This window comes from Aquarana catesbeiana, linkage group LG06 (assembly GCF_042186555.1).
Source record: "Aquarana catesbeiana isolate 2022-GZ linkage group LG06, ASM4218655v1, whole genome shotgun sequence".
NCBI lineage: Eukaryota > Metazoa > Chordata > Amphibia > Anura > Ranidae > Aquarana > Aquarana catesbeiana.
Genome location: NC_133329.1, coordinates 130,598,647 through 130,612,890, shown reverse-complemented (window position 1 = coordinate 130,612,890; position 14,244 = coordinate 130,598,647). Strand labels below are relative to the sequence as shown.

At 53.6% G+C, this 14,244-nt stretch overlaps 1 protein-coding gene across 1 annotated transcript in view; it reads right to left on the bottom strand.

Annotated features, from left to right (window-relative positions):
* CHLSN (cholesin) overlaps nt 1-14,244 on the bottom strand; it is a 640,429-nt gene that overhangs the window by 616,849 nt on the left and 9,336 nt on the right. The gene's annotated exons all lie outside the window — the stretch shown is intronic.

Below are 14,244 nucleotides of genomic sequence, written 5' to 3'. Positions count from 1 at the left end.
TACAGGCAAAACCTTGTTTCTTTGGATACGAGGGCCGGGTACCATTAAATTCGGCCAAAAAGACACTTTGAATGGATCAAGTCTGCATGGCTAGCCCCAGCAAGGATTGCTCCAGTGGAGCTCAGCACAGCACATCTTCACTTGTGACCAAAAACTAAGGTGCTCCCACCAGTGGGAGGGGTTATATAGGGAGTGCCCTTTTTAATTTAGGGCGTGCCAGTGTCCATCACCTGAAGGTGGCCTATAACACACATAGTAACTACTATGAGTCTGTGTCCCGTGATGTACGATAAGAAAGTCTTAACAACTTCAATACCAGGCACTTAGACACCTTCCCGCCCAAGCCAATTTGCAGCTTTCAGCGCTGTCGCAATTAGAATGACAATTGCGCGGTCATACTACACTGTACCCAAACTAATTTTTATATCATTTTGTTCCCACAAATAGAGCTTTCTTTTGGTGGTATTTGATCACCTCTGCGATTTTTATTTTTTGCGCAACAAATAAAAAAAGTACATTTTGAAAAAAAACAAGTTGTTCTTTGTTTCTGTTAAATTTTTTTGTAAATAAGTACGTTTTCTTCTTCAATGACGGGCACTGATATGGCTGCACTGACGGGGACTGATAAGGCGGCACTGATGGGCACCGATGAGATGGCACTGATGGGCATTGATAGGTGGCACAGATGGGCATGGATAGGTGGCACTGGTATGCGGCACTGATGGGCACTCATAGGCGGCACTGATGTACACTCGTAGGCGGCACTGATGGGTACTTATGGGTGGCACTGATGGGTGGCACTGATGACACTGATGGGTGGCATTGCTGGGCATTACTCAATTCATCTATTACTCTATGGTGCCAGTCAGTGCCCATTTGTGGGCACTGATTGGCACAGATTGGGAACATTGGGCACGTGAATGGCCATGGGGGATGTACCTGGCCATCCACATGTTGGGGGCTTCCCTGGTAGTCCTGGCGGCTTCCCTGGTGGTCCAGTGTGGGCATCCGAGGGGGAGCTGCACGCACACGTATGTGAGACGCGAGTGAGGAAAAGCCGATCAACGGCTTTTCCTGTTTACATCATGATCAGCCATGATTGGACATGGCTGATCACGTGGTAAAGAGCCTCCGTCGGATCCGTGATTGGTGTAGCGGTGTGTCAGATTGACACACCGCACCACCGAATGCCGCGATGCGCGCCCCCACGGGTTGAAGGACAATTACTCAGTCATGCAACACTGTACCCATATGAAATTTATGGTATTTATGGTGGTATTTAATCACCGTTGGGTTTTTTATTTTTGCGCCATAATTAAAAAAAGACCGAAAATTTTGTTAAAAAAATGAATTTTTCTAAATATGTTAATTGTCATAACAAGTTATTTCTCACACACAGCATATGCATACCACAAATTACACACTAAAATACATTCTACTACTCCTCCTGAGTATGGCGATACCACATGTGTGAGACTTTTACACAGCCTGGCCACATACAGAGGCCCAGCATGCAAGGAGCACCATCAAGCGTTCTAGGGACATAAATTACACATATCATTTCTACACTATCTCTTACACTTTTGAAGGTCCTGGAGCACCAGGACAATGGAAACGCCCAAAAAATTACCCCATTTTGGAAAGTAAACACCCCACCGTTGTACAAGTTGTTCATTTATAAGATATTTCTAACACATTCTGCTACTCCTCCTGAGTATGGCGATACCACATGTGTGAGCCTTTTACACAGCCTGGCCACATACAGAGGCCCAACATGCAGGGAGCGCCATCAGGTGTTCTAGGGACATACATTTCAAATCTAATTTGACTACCTATTACACTTTTGTGAGGCACTGATGGGCACTGTAGTGGCATGGATGTGGCACAGATGAGCACGGATGTGGCACGCATGAGCACAGATGTGGCACGCATGAGCACGGATGTGGCACGCATGAGCACGGATGTGGCACGCATGAGCACTGATGTGGCACGCATGAGCACTGATGTGGCACGCATGAGCACTGATGTGGCACGCATGAGCACTGATGTGGCACGCATGAGCACTGATGTGGCACGCATGAGCACTGATGTGGCACGCATGAGCACTGATGTGGCACGCATGAGCACTGATGTGGCACGCATGAGCACTGATGTGGCACGCATGAGCACTGATGTGGCACGCATGAGCACTGATGTGGCACGCATGAGCACTGATGTGGCACGCATGAGCACTGATGTGGCACGCATGAGCACTGATGTGGCACGCATGAGCACTGATGTGGCACGCATGAGCACTGATGTGGCACGGATGTGGCACAGATGAGCGCTGATGTGGCACAGATGAGCGCTGATGTGGCACAGATGAGCGCTGATGTGGCACAGATGAGCGCTGATGTGGCACAGATGAGCGCTGATGTGGCACAGATGAGCGCTGATGTGGCACAGATGAGCGCTGATGTGGCACAGATGAGCGCTGATGTGGCACAGATGAGCGTTGATGTGGCACGGATGAGCGCTGATGTGGCATGGATGAGCCATAGATGGGCATGGATGAGCCAGGGATGGAGCATGGATGAGCATAAATGAGGATGGATGAGCCAGGGATGCAGCATGGGTGAGCACCAATGTGAATGGATGTGCCAGGGGTGAAGCATCAATGAGGCTGGATAAGCCAGGGATGGAGCATGGCTGAGCATGAATGTGGATGGAAGAGCCAGGGATGGAGCATGGATGTGGATGGATGACCCAGGGATGGAGCATGGATGTGGATGGATGAGCCAGGGATGGAGCATGGATGTGGATGGATGAGCCAGGGATGGAGCATGGATGTGGATGGATGAGCCAAGGATGGAGCATGGCTGAGCATGAACGTGGATGGATGAGCCTTTGGATGGATGAGCATGAATGTGGATGGATGAGCCAGGGATGAAGCATGAATGAGGATGGATGAGCCAGGGATGGAACATGGCTGAGCATGAATGTGGATATATGAGCCAGGGATGGATGGATGAGCCAGGGATAGGCACAGATCAGCGCTGTGGGCACTTCGGATCCAGCCCACAGTGCTGCTACACCGACTGCCTCCTCTCCTCACACGCTGTACCAATCGGCATGAGAAGAGGGGAGGAGCCGAACTAGACATGCTCCAGGTTTGTGATCACTGCCTCATTGGACAGCGTGATCACGTGGTAAAGGGCCGATGTCATTGGCTCTTTACCCCAATCTGTGACACGCTGGGTCTGGCAGACCCGACAGTCATGAACCAGCGGGAGCGCGATCCTGGGAGGACGTTATAGTACGCCCTCCCAGAATTAACCAACCGAGCTGTAGCTGTCTTTCGACTATGGCCTAGTCAGCAAGGGGTTAACGAATAACCCAACATCTCACATTTAAAATTGCGCATATCCATGGAATGGCGCCAAACTTCAGTACATACGAATCTCCATAGGCTACGCTTTAAAAACGTTTACAGGTTACCAGTTTAGGGTTAGAGAAGGTCTTGTGCTAGAATTATTGCTCTCACTCTAATGCCCTGTACACACGATAGGATTTTCCGATTGAAAATGTGTGATAGTACCATGTGTAGGCTCCATCACACATTTTCCATAGGAATTTCCGACACACAAAGTTTGAGAGCTTGCTTTAAAATTTTCCGACAACAAAATCCCTTGTCGGAAATTCCGATTGTGTGTACACAAATCCGACGCACAAAGTGCCACGCATGCTCAGAATAAATTAAGAGACGAAAGCTATTGGCTAATGCCCCGTTTATAGTCCCGACGTACGTGTTTTACGTCACCGCGTTCAGAACGATCAGATTTTCCGACAACTTTGTGTGACCGTGTGTATGCAAGACAAGTTTGAGCCAACATCCGTCGGAAAAAATCCATGGATTTTGTTGTCGGAATGTCCGACCGTGTGTACAGGGCATAACGTTCGCGGTGATACCTCACGTGTGTGGTGCGAACATCATTTGCCCATGTATGCGTTCTCTTCTGAGCGCGAACACAATAGGATGGGGGGGTGCTTTAACAATTTTTTTTTTCTTTTTACACTGTCCCTTTAAAAAAAAAGTATCATTTTTATTCCATAATACAAGAAATGTAAACATCCCTTGTAATAGGAATAAGGCATGACAGGTCCTCTTTATGGAGATATTTGGGGTCAATGAGACCCCAGATATCTCCTCTACCTTGGAAAGTATGAGATAAAAAAAAAAAAAAAACGATCTCTGCTTTTGCAGGACAAAAATTTGGCAGTGTTTACATCTGCCAGACCAGAAGTGACGTCATGACATTGCTTCCGGCCTCTCAGGGTCCACAGCCAGCTCTATGAAAATCCGGTGTGGTAAAACATTCCTCAACTTATGCAGAACCTCGACCGCATGACTTCCTATGCGGCTATGTCACAACACAGCTGATCGTGGGGCTCCACTGCGCATGCACGGCTTCACCTTGGCTCTACCACGCATGCGCAGACGCGGATTTCAGTCGAGGAAAATTATAGATTCGAACGAGCGGGCGGAGGCGGTGCGAGTTGCTTAATTACATGATTATTATTATTATTATACAGGATTTATATAGCGCCAACAGTTTACGTAGCGCTTTACAACTTGAGGGTAGACAGTACAAATACAATACACTTTGATACAGTAGGAATCAGATCAACAGCGCCGCCCCTAGCCTACTCTGGAGAAGGGGGGCGGGCCCCCTTGCTAGCACTGTGTATATCAGTGGGACTGAGGTCGAGAAAAAATATAGAGCTTCACCCCCCCCCATCATACGCAGCCGCTGTGCCCAGTATATGCAGCCACTGTGCCCAGTATATGCAGCCACTTGTGCCAATCAAATGCAGCCACTGTGCCCATCATATGCAGCCACTGTGCCCATCATATGCAGCCACTGTGCCCCATCATATGCAGCCACTTGTGCCCCATCATATGCAGCCACTTGTGCCCCATCATATGCAGCCACTTGTGCCCCATCATATGCAGCCACTTGTGCCCGTCAAATGCAGCCACTTGTGCCCGTCAAATGCAGCCACTTGTGCCCGCCAAATGCAGCCACTTGTGCCAATCAAATGCAGCCACTTGTGCCAATCAAATGCAGCCTCTTGTGCCAATCAAATGTAGCCACTCTGGCCCATCATATGCATCCACTGTGCCCCATCATATGCAGCCACTTGTGCCAATCAAATGCAGCCACTGTGACCCATTATATGCAGCCACCTGTGCCAATCAAATGCAGCCACTGTGCCCATCATATGCAGCCACTGTGCCCATCATATGCAGCCACTGTGCCCATCATATGCAGCCACTGTGCCCATCATATGCAGCCACTGTGCCCAATCAAATGCAGCCACTGTGCCCCATCATATGCAGCCACTGTGCCCCATCATATGCAGCCACCTGTGCCCCATCATATGCAGCCACCTGTGCCCCATCATATGCAGCCACCTGTGCCCCATCATATGCAGCCACCTGTGCCCCATCATATGCAGCCACCTGTGCCCCATCATATGCAGCCACCTGTGCCAATCAAATGCAGCCACCTGTGCCAATCAAATGCAGCCACCTGTGCCAATCAAATGCAGCCACTTGTGCCAATCAAATGCAGCCACTTGTGCCCCATCGTAAGCAGCCACCTGTGCCAATCAAATGCAGCCACTTGTGCCAATCAAATGCAGCCACTTGTGCCAATCAAATGCAGCCACTGTGACCCATTATATGCAGCCACCTGTGCCAATCAAATGCAGCCACTGTGCCCATCATATGCAGCCACTTGTGCCCCATCATATGCAGCCACCTGTGCCAATCAAATGCAGCCACCTGTGCCAATCAAATGCAGCCACCTGTGCCAATCAAATGCAGCCACTTGTGCCAATCAAATGCAGTCACTGTGCCCCATCGTAAGCAGCCACCTGTGCCAATCAAATGCAGCCACTTGTGCCAATCAAATGCAGCCACTTGTGCCAATCAAATGCAGCCACTGTGACCCATTATATGCAGCCACCTGTGCCAATCAAATGCAGCCACTGTGCCCATCATATGCAGCCACTGTGCCCCATCATATGCAGCCACTGTGCCCCATCATATGCAGCCACTGTGCCCCATCATATGCAGCCACTTGTGCCAATCAAATGCAGCCACTTGTGCCAATCAAATGCAGCCACTGTGCCCCATCATATGCAGCCACTGTGCCCCATCATATGCAGCCACCTGTGCCAATCAAATGCAGCCACCTGTGCCAATCAAATGCAGCCACCTGTGCCAATCAAATGCAGCCATTTGTGCCCGTCGTACGCAGCCATGTGCCCATCATATGCAACCATTTGTGCCCGTCAAATGCAGCCAGGCACGTCCCCCGGCTTGGTTGTCACTTCACTAAACCCCCCCCCCACGCGCGGCCGGTCTGGCGGTACTTATTGAGTGACGGGGCTTCCTCCTCCTCCTCTTCTGTTGCGGCGACTGTGGCTCCTGTGTCCGCTCGGCTCCTCAGGATTCTTCCGCCGTGTCTCCTCTTCCTTCAAAGCGTTAGGATCGCCTAATGCTTTGGCCAATTGGGAGACAGATCTCACTGACCTGCCTGCTGATTGACAGGGAGGAACGTTAATGTGAAAATAGTGAAAATTAATTTGCTATGCCACACAACAGGGTGGGATCGGGACGCAGTGCTCTGCGCCCCGAGCCCACCCTATTTTGAAGCCTATTAGAGCCTCTGGCTTTAATCACGTGCTTCAAAATACACCCCCCCGCCATAGAAATTCATGTGTCCGGCGTCCTGAAAGGGGCCGGGCACATGAATAGGGAGGGCGGCAGAGGTGACGGGGGGGGCGGCGCCATGCGCCCACAATGCACGGGCCGCCACTGGTCTTTGATCTCTGTCAAGTGCTGGGGGCTGGATCACCTCCACTGCTTTTCCTCCAATCAGGGGCCAAAGAAGCTGAGTGCGAGTTTACCTGTAGCCCTCACACTGGAGACTTGTACACCATCATCATGGCGCCCCAGGACAGTGGGTCCCGGGTCCCCCAAGGGCAGAGCGCATGTGTGACCCGCTTTGGGGTCACTGGTGGCTTAGGGAGAAGAAGAGGGCCCCTGGATGGACGTGGGAGAAGGGGATTGCTCCTGGGTGGACGCGGGAGAAGGGGAAGGCTCCTGGGTGGACGCGGGAGAAGGAGAAGGCTCCTGGGTGGACGCGGGAGAAGGAGAAGGCTCCTGGGTGGACGCGGGAGAAGGAGAAGGCTCCTGGGTGGACGCGGGAGAAGGAGAAGGCTCCTGGGTGGACGCGGGAGAAGGAGAAGGCTCCTGGGTGGACGCGGGAGAAGGAGAAGGCTCCTGGGTGGACGCGGGAGAAGGAGAAGGCTCCTGGGTGGACGCGGGAGAAGGAGAAGGCTCCTGGGTGGACGCGGGAGAAGGAGAAGGCTCCTGGGTGGACGCGGGAGAAGGAGAAGGCTCCTGGGTGGACACGGGAGAAGGAGAAGGCTCCTGGGTGGACACGGGAGAAGGAGAAGGCTCCTGGGTGGACACGGGAGAAGGAGAAGGCTCCTGGGTGGACACGGGAGAAGGAGAAGGCTCCTGGGTGGACACGGGAGAAGGAGAAGGCTCCTGGGTGGACACGGGAGAAGGAGAAGGCTCCTGGGTGGACACGGGAGAAGGAGAAGGCTCCTGGGTGGACACGGGAGAAGGAGAAGGCTCCTGGGTGGACACGGGAGAAGGAGAAGGCTCCTGGGTGGACACGGGAGAAGGAGAAGGCTCCTGGGTGGACACGGGAGAAGGAGAAGGCTCCTGGGTGGACACGGGAGAAGGAGAAGGCTCCTGGGTGGACACGGGAGAAGGAGAAGGCTCCTGGGTGGACACGGGAGAAGGAGAAGGCTCCTGGGTGGACACGGGAGAAGGAGAAGGCTCCTGGGTGGACACGGGAGAAGGAGAAGGCTCCTGGGTGGACACGGGAGAAGGAGAAGGCTCCTGGGTGGACACGGGAGAAGGAGAAGGCTCCTGGGTGGACACGGGAGAAGGAGAAGGCTCCTGGGTGGACACGGGAGAAGGAGAAGGCTCCTGGGTGGACACGGGAGAAGGAGAAGGCTCCTGGGTGGACACGGGAGAAGGAGAAGGCTCCTGGGTGGACACGGGAGAAGGAGAGGGCTCCTGGGTGGACACGGGAGAAGGAGAAGGCTCCTGGGTGGACGTGGGAGAAGGAGAGGGCTCCTGGGTGGACGTGGGAGAAGGAGAGGGCTCCTGGGTGGACGTGGGAGAAGGAGAGGGCTCCTGGGTGGACGTGGGAGAAGGAGAGGGCTCCTGGGTGGACGTGGGAGAAGGAGAGGGCTCCTGGGTGGACGTGGGAGAAGGAAAGAACCCCTGGGTGGACGTGGGAGAAGGAAAGAGCCCCTGGGTGGACGTGGGAGAAGGAAAGAGCCCCTGGGTGGACGTGGGAGAAGGAAAGAGCCCCTGGGTGGACGTGAGAGAAGGAGAGGGCCCCTGGGTGTTTGGAGGAGAAGAGGGCCCCGGGTGGCCATTTAGTGAAGAAGAGGGCCCCTGGGTGGCCGGAGGAGAAGGAGAGGGCACCTGGGTGGACGGCAGAGGAGTGGGCCCCTGGCTGTTTGAAGAAGGAGACGGCCCCAGGGTTGGCCAAAATTGGAAGAGCTGGTCCTTGGGTGGTTGGAGGAGGAGGAGAGGGTGCCACCCTTCTCCCCGGAGGTAGGAGACACCTATCCCGATCCCCTGAGGTAGGGGACACCTATCCCGATCCCCTGAGGTAGGGGACACCTATCCCGATCCCCTGAGGTAGGGGACACCTATCCCGATCCCCTGAGGTAGGGGACACCTATCCCGATCCCCTGAGGTAGGGGACACCTATCCCGATCCCCTGAGGTAGGGGACACCTATCCCGATCCCCTGAGGTAGGGGACACCTATCCCGATCCCCTGAGGTAGGGGACACCTATCCCGATCCCCTGAGGTAGGGGACACCTATCCCGATCCCCTGAGGTAGGGGACACCTATCCCGATCCCCTGAGGTAGGGGACACCTATCCCGATCCCCTGAGGTAGGGGACACCTATCCCGATCCCCTGAGGTAGGGGACACCTATCCCGATCCCCTGAGGTAGGGGACACCTATCCCGATCCCCTGAGGTAGGGGACACCTATCCCGATCCCCTGAGGTAGGGGACACCTATCCCGATCCCCTGAGGTAGGGGACACCTATCCCGATCCCCTGAGGTAGGGGACACCTATCCCGATCCCCTGAGGTAGGGGACACCTATCCCGATCCCACCATGTTGTGTGGCATAGCGAATGCATTTTCGCTATTTTCACACTAACGTTCCTCCAATTCAATCAGCAGGCAGGTCAGTAAGACCTGTCTCCCAACTGGCCAAAGCATTAGGGGATCCTATTGGATGCCTAACGCTTTGGCGGAAGAGGAGACACGGCAGAGGAAGCCTGAGGAGCCAAGCGGACATAAGAGCCGCAGCCGCCGCTACAGAAGAGGAGGAAGCCCCGTCACTTAGTAAGTGCCGCCGGACCGGGGGGGTTAGTGAAGTGACAGCCGAGAAGGGGGGACGCGCCTGGCTGCATTTGATGGACACAAGTGGCTGCATTTGACGGGCACACGTGGCTACATATACTGGGCACAAGTAGCGGCATATGATGGGGACAAGTGGCGGCATATGATGGGCCACAGTGGCTGCATATGATGGGGCACAAGTGGCTGCATATGATGGGGCACAAGTGGCTGCATATGATGGGGCACAAGTGGCTGCATATGATGGGGCACAAGTGGCTGCATATGATGGGGCACAAGTGGCTGCATATGATGGGGCACAAGTGGCTGCATATGATGGGGCACAAGTGGCTGCATATGATGGGGCACAAGTGGCTGCATATGATGGGGCACAAGTGGCTGCATATGATGGGGCACAAGTGGCTGCATATGATGGGGCACAAGTGGCTGCATATGATGGGGCACAAGTGGCTGCATATGATGGGGCACAAGTGGCTGCATATGATGGGGCACAGTGGCTGCATATGATGGGGCACAAGTGGCTGCATATGATGGGGCACAAGTGGCTGTGTATACTGTGCATAGTGGCTGCATTTGATTGGCACAAGTGGCTGCATTTGATTGGCACAAGTGGCTGCATTTGATTGGCACAAGTGGCTGCATTTGATTGGCACAAGTGGCTGCATTTGATGGGGCACAGTGGCTGCATATGATGGGGCACAGTGGCTGCATATGATGGGGCACAGTGGCTGCATATGATGGGGCACAGTGGCTGCATATGATGGGGCACAGTGGCTGCATATGATGGGGCACAGTGGCTGCATCTGATGGGGCACAGTGGCTGCATCTGATGGGGCACAAGTGGATGCATCTGATGGGGCACAAGTGGATGCATCTGATGGGGCACAAGTGGATGCATCTGATGGGGCACAGTGGCTGCATATGATGGGCACAAGAGGCTGCATATGATGGGCACAAGAGGCTGCATTTGATTGGCACAAGTGGCTGCATATGATGGGGCACAGTGGCTGCATTTGACTGGCACAAGTGGCTGCATATGATGGGGCACAGTGGCTGCATATGATGGGGCACAGTGGCTGCATATGATGGGGCACAAGTGGCTGCATTTGATTGGCACAAGTGGCTGCATTTGATTGGCACAAGTGGCTGCATCTGATGGGGCACAGTGGCTGCATATGATGGAGCACAAGTGGCTGTGTATACTGTGCATAGTGGCTGCATCTGATGGGGCACAGTGGCTGCATCTGATGGGGCACAGTGGCTGCATCTGATGGGGCACAGTGGCTGCATCTGATGGGGCACAGTGGCTGCATCTGATGGGGCACAGTGGCTGCATCTGATGGGGCACAGTGGCTGCATCTGATGGGGCACAGTGGCTGCATATGATGGGCACAAGAGGCTGCATTTGATTGGCACAAGTGGCTGCATATGATGGGGCACAGTGGCTGCATATGATGGGGGGGTGAAGCTCTATGTTTTTCCTCGACCTCCCCATACACACACACACACACACACACACACACACACTGCTATTATGCATGGGGCCCGCCCCCCTTCACCAGAGCAGGCTAGGGGCGGGGCTGGATGCGATGCAGCTCTATATTTTTTCTCGATCCCACTGATATACACAGTGCTAGCAAGGAGGCCCATCCCCCTTCTCAGAGCAGGCTAGGGGCGTGTTAGGGGCAGGGCTGGAGGCGGTGCTGCCGATCATGTAATTAAGTAACTCGCACCGCCTCCGCCCGCGTCTATAATTTTCCTCGACTGAAATCAGCGTCTGCGCATGCGCGGCAGAGTCGAGGTAAAGCGGCGCATGCGCAGTGGAGCCCCGCATTCAGCTGTGTTGTGACGTAGCAGCACCGGAAGTGACGCCGTCGAGATTCTGCATAGGTCCAGACTTTTTTTTAAAACACCAGTGTCGCCGCTGGATCGGCAATTTGGCTTCCTGATTGCATGCGAGAGCCCGGAAAGGCACTTGAGGGTGACGGGAGGGGGGCCCTACCGCTGCCTGTAAAAGCAATCCAGTAGCTGAATAACCGCTAGGATGGCTTTTACAATACAGGGAATCACTGGCTGAAAAGAAAGATATCTGAATGATGCCTGTAGCTGCAGGCATCATCCAGGTACAGCAGTACCTTGGATTATGAGCATAATTCATTCCAGAAGCATGCTTGTATTCCAAAGCACTCACATATCAAAGCGAGTTTCCCCATAGAAATCAATGGAAACTCATAATTCTTTCCAGTGTCACTGATAGTGTATGCAGTACTGCATGTGGCCAGAGGTGGTGGGGCGACAGAGACGCTCTGAGACACACGGGAACCCGTCCCCCCCACCTCTGGCCACATGTGGTACTGCAAACCCCAGAGGCTTGAATCCTGCACGATTTAAAAAAAAAAAAAAAGCTCATGTTTGCGAAACACTCGTAAGCCACGTTACTCGCAATCCAAGGTTTTACTTTATCTCCACTTCAACCTTAGGATGTCATAGGACATCCTACGGGAGAGAAACTGTTAAAAGGCATCCTTTTGGGGACCCCCAGGTCACCAGAACTAGTGTCCCCAGTGGAAGATTTCCCCTCTATTACTTTGCTGAGGACAGCCCAAGATTTGGGATTTTCTATTTCAATGTATAATGGTAAACAGGACAACGTGACAAATAGAGAGAGTGAATCTCCCTAACGTGGGCACAGACAGCAATAAAAACCTGACAGAAGTTCTAATCCAGAGGTGTCCAACTCTATTTCATCACGAGCCGTATCAGCATTATGGTTTCTCTCAAAGGGCCAGGTGTATCTGTAAGACTAGATGTCTAGAGCACACCACCTTCCTTACATCAGATGTCAAGGCCCCCCCCTACCCTTCCCTCCATTATAGTACACCCCCTACCCTCCCCTACATCACAGTGCACCCCCTTACATTGTGATCCTGTTGGGAAGAAGCTGGGGTGGAGCTGGGAAGCAGAAAGTGCAGGGTCTGGAGGAGTACCAGAGGAGGGCTGGAGTCAGCTGCTGGAATCTACTGAATGCTGACACCAGGGTAAGTGGAGACGAGGGTGTGCTGCGGCTGCATAGAATCACAGAATCATAGGAATACTCTCTGCTGCTGAATTCTTAGACAGGGGAAAGAGACAAGCTTCTCTGCTGCTGCACAGAGAAGCGCAGGATCTGGGAGGAGTTCTGTCCTCCTTTCTGCTGCCGACTGGGTGGTACAGCTGCAGGAGAGGTACGAGGGCCACATGAAATCGCCTGGCGGGCCGGATTCGGCGTGCAGGCCTTGTGTTTGACACATGTTCTAATCCATTCCCACTCTATCCAAAACAAAAAAAAAAATGCCTTTCGTTGCACTTTAACCCTTCCACTGACCCAAAAAGTGCCCGCAGGTGGCTAAGTCCAACTCTGATCAGCGGATTCTAATGCGCTGATCAGAGTTATTAACCCCTAATGTGACCGCCCCCCCCTAACACTCCACCTCCCGCCCCTAACTTTCACTTAGAAGTACTCCCCCTCTTATCCCCTTCACCCTCCCCCCCAGCACTGATTACCCCACCCCTCCTCCCGATCCGACCCCCCCAGCAAACCCGCTCCCTGCAGCCACCATCATCAGCTGGCATCCCTCCTCTGCGACTCCCGCAGCTTCAGGTGCTGCATGGGAGTTGAGAGGATCCAGATGTGTCCCCCCAATACCTCTGATCACCCCCCATACTGCCCACCCCCGATCCATGGCCACTCCGAGCGGCATCTCTCCTTCCCTCCCTCCACCTGCAGCTTCTCCCTGCACAGATCTCCTATGATCTGTCAGGCTGGTAAATCGCGACGGGGGGGGGAGGCTTGGGGGGAGCGGTGCGGGGGGGGTGAAGATGTGGCTTGGGGGGCTTAGTATACATGTGTATACACATATCACCTTGATTGAGAGTACGCACCAGGGAGTGCGAGACCAGGGGACGCCGAAGAAAACCGCAAAGGCCGACACCGGGCCCTTGATGGTACTCAGGGCCAAGTTCTGCTCAACCCCCCCTGTGAAGGAAGGTCGAAATCAGAAGAAGGACCGCATCCACTACGAGGCCCTTTTCCCCATTTCAGACTGTGGAAGACATTTACACTTCCCTCCTGTGAGACTCGTAACAATGTCATCCAGGGTAGCCCCAAACAGACAATTGCCTTGAAGTGGTAACCCAGTCAGAGCTTTTTTAGAAGCCCAGTCCGCAGACCAACACTTAAGCCCCAATACATGTCTAAGCACCACTGCAGAAAGAGAGCTTAGGAACCAAGGGAACTGCATCCAAGAGGCATTGCATGTAGCCCAAAGACCAACTGGCCTGCCAACTCAGCGAAAGCAGAGGGAATCTGCTCTCCCTCCAGGTATGTCAGCCGGATCCTTAAAAGCCGGAGCCGCACCCTAGAGACAGGGGGATCCACTACTGGTGGAACAGTCCACTCCTTAAGGAAGGACCCCACAAAGGGGTACCTCACAGCGAAGCGTCTTTGGAACCACAAAGAGACGCTTTGGACACTCCCAGTATTTACGAACAAATATCCCAAAACAGGAGTGAGAAGGGAACGCTTTTGTCTTCTTGTGCACCACTGCAGTTGTGGAGGAACAACCTCACTGACAGGACAGGAAGTTGTGGCCACCAACCCCGCAAGGTGGGCCACATCCACGACGGCAGAGCCAGACATAGGATCAGTCGAGACCGATGAGGCAGGGGAGGGTGGGGGGGTACCATT